Source organism: Dermochelys coriacea, chromosome 1 (genome assembly GCF_009764565.3).
Source record: "Dermochelys coriacea isolate rDerCor1 chromosome 1, rDerCor1.pri.v4, whole genome shotgun sequence".
NCBI classification, from domain to species: Eukaryota; Metazoa; Chordata; order Testudines; family Dermochelyidae; genus Dermochelys; species Dermochelys coriacea.
In genome coordinates, this window is record NC_050068.2 from 323,282,290 (window position 1) to 323,289,566 (window position 7,277).

Sequence of the window (7,277 nt, forward strand, 5' to 3'; positions counted from 1 at the left end):
TAGTTATTCCAGGGTTTGGTCTATGTGTTAACGTAACATAGCCATTAGTGTTCTTCAGAGAGCAGGTTTCAGAGTAGCAGCCGTGTTAGTCTGTATTCGCAAAAAGAAAAGGAGTACTTGTGGCACCTTAGAGACTAACAAATTTATTTGAACATAAGCTTTCATGAAGTGAGCTGTAGCTCACGAAAGCTTATGCTCAAATAAATTTGTTAGTCTCTAAGGTGCCACAAGTACTCCTTTTCTTTCTTCAGAGAGCACTTACTCTGGTATTCAGCTATGAAGGCTGTGAGGTATTGTACCTCAGTTTCCCTTTGTGCACAGCAATTCAAGCTTGTAGTGGTTTTTCTGCTGTGGAAAATTTTGGAAATATGTCTATGCATTAGCTGTGAAGCCTCAACATTATTAGGCTTTTTAACACAAAGTTTGTACTTGTTGAACCAACCAGCATAATCATAAGGGTTTCTATTATGTACCATTCTTAACATGTTCAAGGGCTTTTCCAAAAGACCATGCACATTGTACATTTTTACAGTTCTTGGCATCAGCAACAAGTTAGTTACAATCATTAGCAATAACATTAACATCAGTTCTATCACGTGTACATTTTATAATTATTTTTGTCATGCCAAGCCTTTGCTTTAGATAAATCATTCTTTAGGTCAGCTTGTTCAATATCCCTTTTGAATCTTTGTAGCTTTTTCTTGTCCTCAGGGTCTTCCTTAACATAGGTTTTCAGTTTAACCACTTCCTTGGGGTTTTGGTATTTTAAAGTTAACCTGTGGCTTTTATTTGCGAGGCTTGATCCTTCCCTTCCTCCCTGTCCAGTAGGGTCAAAATCTGAACTCTTTTGTGTAACAGAATCCATTGGTTGGCTGGGTGCATCCTATTTCTAATGGCTATGGGCAAATCTTTCCCCTGCCCCTTCAGTCAGTCAAGTAATTTGCATCAACACAGACACTAGCTTGTTTACTAGTTTTCAGATCCTCGAGCTTTACCAATTCCAAGGCTGGACTCTGTCTTAAAGAGATACCATCCATTTTCACTAGCATGTTACTCAGGTTCTTTTGTCCTTCCCTTACCAACCTCTGCTTCCACACGGAACCAGATGTCAAGTCTACTAAGAGACTACAAAAAGAAAAGGAGTACTTGTGGCACCTTAGAGACTAACAAATTTATTAGAGCATAAGCTTTCGTGAGCTACAGCTCACTTCATCCGATGAAGTGAGCTGTAGCTCACGAAAGCTTATGCTCTAATAAATTTGTTAGTCTCTAAGGTGCCACAAGTACTCCTTTTCTTTTTGCGAATACAGACTAACACGGCTGCTACTCTGAAACCTAAGAGACTACAGGTCATATCCAAAATATCTGGAGATGAGAGTTTACCTGCCATCCCCTGTATTCTCGAGAGATTAACTGCACAACTGCTCTGCAGATTCAGCTGTCCAGTCGTCCCTCTGAACCTGAGATACAGGCTGTTTATTCAAAGAATCAACATGGAGATGGTCCTGTCCCAACATCATTGTCTCCCCAACAAGCTGGTTAAGTGTATAGGGCTGTTTAAACTCCCTAATAATTTTTATTCCATCTGAAATCACCTCAAAGCTATCTACAATGGATTTTTTCAAAGCAAATTCAGTGGATTCATTTTCATTTGAAAGACTTTGGTCACTAGGCACCAACACACTTTCCTCAGTAGAGAGACTGTTTATTATCAACAATGGCCCATTAAGAGTCAATGAAAACAATTCTTTTTCCACAGACTTCAAAGACTTCACTAAGAAATTCCTTTTCTTTTGCAATATCATGTACTGCAACAGATTCTGAGCTTTATTTATGTCCAGAACCGACTTTGGCACAACAGACAAATCACTAAACTCTTTCTTGAGTTTCACATACATTCAGAATCACCTCTGGCCCATCAGGATGATTTTCACAAAACCCCCTTTCAGGTAAACTGTTAGACTTCATAATAAGATTAGAAGTATTCTCTTTCCTGTTACAAGTTTCCACACTGTCAGTGGGTAACATAGTCAAATCACCTTCACGCTTTCCTTATGCGCTGGCTAGGATATCACCCTGATCATACTAGGTTGTCATATCTTTACCCAACAAAACAAAAAACAAAAACAAAAAAACCCACACACACTAGCAACAGGCAAAATAGAAGCACCAGAATTGCATGGTCTCTGGGAGCTATTTATGACATCAACTGGATGCAACCCTAGTCACAATGTCATTCTCCCTACAGACAAAAACTTAGAAACATTCCCTTCCTGGGCTTTAGTTAAATCCAGATCCAACTCTGGGACAACTGATAAATTTTCAACTAGCGTAAACTGAGAAGCACTTTTTGTCTGCTGCACAAACAAAGGACTGGAGGTACATTCTCCTTTATTAGGCACACTGCTATTTGCAACACCCAAACAAGTTGAGATTTCCTCACTCTCTTCCAGCACACGTGGCTGTTCACAGATAACTGCTTGGAGATTGGGGGTAGCTCCCTCATGGGTAAGTCATTATCCCTAACAGACACAGGAACATTCCTTCACTGTCACATTCTCCACACTGGTAACAAGTAAGGTATAAGGATACTCATGTTCCACTAACCTTGCCAACAATCCATCACTTATCAAGACTGCACCCTTTCCTTCCTCAGTTAGGGCTTTAACCTGATCACCAACTTTAATTTGCTTTAGAGAAACATGTCCCTGAGCCTTCTCTAATGCCAGATTCACTTCTGAGATACTAGACAGACACTTAGGAATTTTTTCCACATATGCCATCTTCCCGAGAAAACATTTGGAGAAACCCTCCATAGGAAATCTTGTCTTAATAGGACAGGTTCAGGATTATCTCTTTCCTGTGACTGGTTTAGGTCATCACACTTGACTGAACAAAGCTTTAATATCATCCCCAATCAAAAGATCCTTAGGCAATAACTCCTTCCACAGCTATAACTTCATGTTTAACACCATTCCATTCAAGATGGATTCTGGCTAAAGGCCACACTTAAAGTAAACTCATAGAGGATTTACAATATTCACACTCTGATGTGTAAATAATCTTCCCCTTTGACAAATCTGTTTTAACAAGAGTGATGTTAGAATCTGTAATTTGCCCTAAATAGCTTTTACCATTGACTTTTACATTCTCTGTACGAGTTATAGGGTTACCTTCTGTCAAGGCTGAATCCCCACTCTGTCACTTTGAGTACAGAAAGTGGGGGCCCACAAGGATTCTAAAAATTAATACGTATCACTCCAGGTTGTATTAAACTCCCAGGTTAATCTTTTCTCTGATCTGGCTTTGTAAAAACACTGCCGTCACCCAATGCAAAAAAACCCAACCCTTGGACCCAGGAAGGAACACTTGGGAATTCCTCCCTGTGGGGTACTGTCAAGTCCTTTCACACCGTCCTGGGAAGAGCTGAGAAAGAAAACAAAGGAAATTACCAGCTAATCAAACAACATGCACAATCCTCTTAGGACACCAAAAATCCAATCCTGTTAAAAAAGGTAAATTTTATTAAAAACAAAAAGGAAAAAAATACATCTGGGACTTTTGCTAGATTTTAAAAGAGCAATTCCAAAAATTAAGCACCCAAACTAGCTTTCTTGGGGATTCAGCTTAAAGGTTACAAACAAACAAAAGCATCAGGGGTTAACATAGAGCAGATCCACAAGCCAAAATAAGAAATAAACCTGATTGTATCTAACTAAACATTCCCTATCCAAATAATTTCTTCTCGGTATGGAAGGTACTTTTTCAAACCTTACACAGCGTTCCTGCTTATAGCATTGCTGCTCTGTCCCTGCAGCCCAGAGAACAACAGACAGAGGGAAAATTTATTTCCCAATTTTTAAAAGTTCTAGTCTTCCCATTGGCTGTTTGGTCAGGTGCCCACTCCTTTTCTTTTACCTGTGAGCTTGTTAACCCTTTACAGGTAAAGCAAGCAGAGAACAAACACCAAGAAGGATTTTACAGCTAACTGGCTGGCCGGGTGTCCATCAAAGTGAACTCCCCCCCTTTCATTATCACACCTTCACCTGAGCTCACAGTAAAAGTATTTAGATATGTAACCCTTCTGCCAGGTAAAGGCAGCAGCAACAAGGGCCAGGTTCAGTATCTAGGGATTCTTTTTCAACAATACAACACAAAACCGGCTCGAGCCCCCCACCCAGTGACCTGGGACAATTACACACCACCCTCTGGGCACCTCTGAGAGGCAATACTTTCTGCTCGCAAGCACAGAGTCTGAGTATAGCAAAAACTTTTAATAAAAGGAGAGAATTAATTCAGCATTAATTTAGGAAAACACTGCAACTAGTGCTCATAAACACAAACCATGAGCAAAAGACCCATCCCCAAGTAAGATGGACAGTGTCTTTTTCCCCTCAGTTTAAGCGCAGCAACCCAAAAGTCCCTTTACCATGCCCATCCCTTCTCTATACCCCACTCACAGTTGCTGTCCTTGGCCAGTGCAGCCCCAGAGTTCAGAGGTTCAGCTGCAAAGTTCACCGCCCACCCTGTATGGAAGGCAGGGGTGGGTAAGGAGGCACCTTACACGCAGTCTGCTTGGGCGCTTACTGTTTGCCCCAACAACCAATTGCCACATCTCTACAGGCTCTCCTCTGGCCCTCTCCACCAGCTTATCTGTTGGCCGCTTGCCATGCCTCTCCAGCAGCCGTACCTCTACACCAGCCACCTTGCTGGCCCCTCCTCTCTACTAGCCACACCTCTCCACTAAGTGCCCAACTGGCCACTTGCCAAGATGTCTTCAGGGGCCCTCTGCCACTTAACACAGCTCTCAGTAGGGGAACCTCACTGCTGGTGCACACTGGGCAGTCTCTTGCAATAGAGACAGTGTCTCAAAGTCAATATAATATTTAGATCTAGGTAGCAGTGATTTCAGCTCTGCAGCCTGTAACAGGGCTCTCAATAAAGTCTAAATTAGCTCTTTTATTATACCATGGAAATAGGAAGGTTCAACTAGTACCTAGGATTCTTACACAAAACCCCACCCCTTCTCAACGCATTGGAACCCATGTCCCCTGCCTAGCGAGTGCCATTCAGTTGAAGGTGAGTCCCTCCATTGGGGTATGCCAGGTACAGTTCTGCTGCCCTTGGTTTACACAACAAGGATAAAAACTCTATTACTCCTGCCCCAATAACAAGGAGACTGGGGATCCAACACCAGCCACAAGTGATCATTTGGGCATGCAATCCCATCATGCTGAGCACCTAGGCAAGATGGGTGTGTCCATGCAAACGAGATCAGCTTTGGAAGTTTTTTTCCACAGCTCATCACAAGATGTCAGGGGAGAGCTCATTCAGACTGCTTACACATAAAAAGTGGTAGTGTTGGGGTAAATTTGGTTACACACAGAGAACTGCTTCGAGTTGAAATTACAGAACTATTAACTATGGTTTGTAACCTGTCCTTTAAATCAGCTACTGTACTCAATGACTGGAATATAGCTAATGTAACACCAATATTTAAGAAGGGCTCTAGAGGTGATCCTGACAATTACAGACCGGTAAGTCTAATGTCAGTACAGGGCAAATTAGTTGAAACAATAAAATTGTCAGACCCATAGAAGAACATAAATTGTTGTGCAAAAGTCAACATGGTTTCTGTAAAGGGAGATCATGTCTTACTAATCTATTAGAGTTCTTTGAGGGGGTCAACAAGCATGTGGACAAGGGGGATCCAGTGGACATAGTGTACTTAAATTTCCAGAAAGTCTTTGACAAGGTCCCTCACCAAAGGCTCTTACGTAAATTAAGTTGTCTTGAGATAAGAGGGAAGATCCTTTCATGAATTGAGAACTGGTTAAAAGACAGGGAACAAAGGGTAGGAATAAATGGTAAATTTTCAAAATGGAGAGGGGTAACTAGTGGTGTTCCCCAAAGGTCAGTCCTAGGACCAATCCTATTCAACCTATTCATAAATGATCTGGAGAAAGGGGTAAACAGTGAGATGGCAAAGTTGGCAGATGATACTAAACTGCTCAGGATAGTTAAGACCAAAGCAGACTGTGAAGAACTTCAGAAAGATCTCACGACCTAAGTGATTGGGCAACGAAATGGCAAATGAAATTTAATGTGGATAAATGTAAAGTAACACATTGGAAAAAATAACCCCAATTATACATACAATATGATGGGGGCTAATTTAGCTACAACTAATCAGGAGAAAGATCTTGGAGTCATTGTGGATAGTTCTCTGAAGACGTCCACGCAGTGTGCAGCGGCAGTCAAAAAGCAAACGGGATGTTAGGAATCATTAAAAAAGGAATAGAGAATAAGACAGAGAATTCTTATTGCCCTTGTATAAATCCATGGTACGCCCACATCTTGAATACTGCATACAGATGTGGTCCCCTCATCTCAAAAAAGATATACTGGCATTAGAAAAGGTTCAGAAAAGGGCAACTAAAATGATTAGGGGTTTGGAATAGGTCCCAGATGAGGAGAGATTAAAGAGGCTAGGACTTTTCAGCTTGGAAAAGAGGAGACTAAGGAGGGATATGATAGAGGAATATAAAATCATGAGTGGTGTGGAGAAAGTGAATAAGGAACAGTTATTTACTTGTTTCCATAATATAAGAACTAGAGGCCACCAAATGAAATTAATGGGCAGCAGGTTTAAAACAAATAAAAGGAAGTTCTTCTTCACTCAGTACACAATCAACCTGTGGAACTCCTTGCCTGAGGAGGTTGTGAAGGCTAGGACTATAACAGGGTATAAAAGAGAACTGGATAAATTCATGGAGGTTAAATCCATTAATGGTTATTAGCCAGGATGGGTAAGTAATGGTGTCCCTAGCCTCTGTTTGTCAGAGGGTGGAGATGAATGGCAGGAGAGAGATCACTTGATCATTACCTGTTAGATTCACTCCCTCTGGGGCACTTGGCATTGGCCACTGTCGGTAGACAGGATACTGGGCTGATGGACCTTTGGTCTGACCCAGTATGGCCATTCTTATGTTAGAGTCAAACAACATACCATCATTGTTACAAACTGGATAGATTCTACCCCATCTTTCTTTTTGAGAGGAACTGGTTTTTCAGGATGATAGAGTTCCTGTTCCTTTATTCTCTTGAGTTGGAGCTGTCTGCTTTTGCCTTAGCTTCTAGTTCCTGCATCGAATATATGCCATTTTTTGTTCCTGTTCAAAACATTCTCTTTCAGCAGCTTCTCCTTCCATATCAGCTATTTTTTGCTTTTGTTCAAGTTCTAGCTGCTGGTTTCTCACTGCAAGTATTTTCACTGG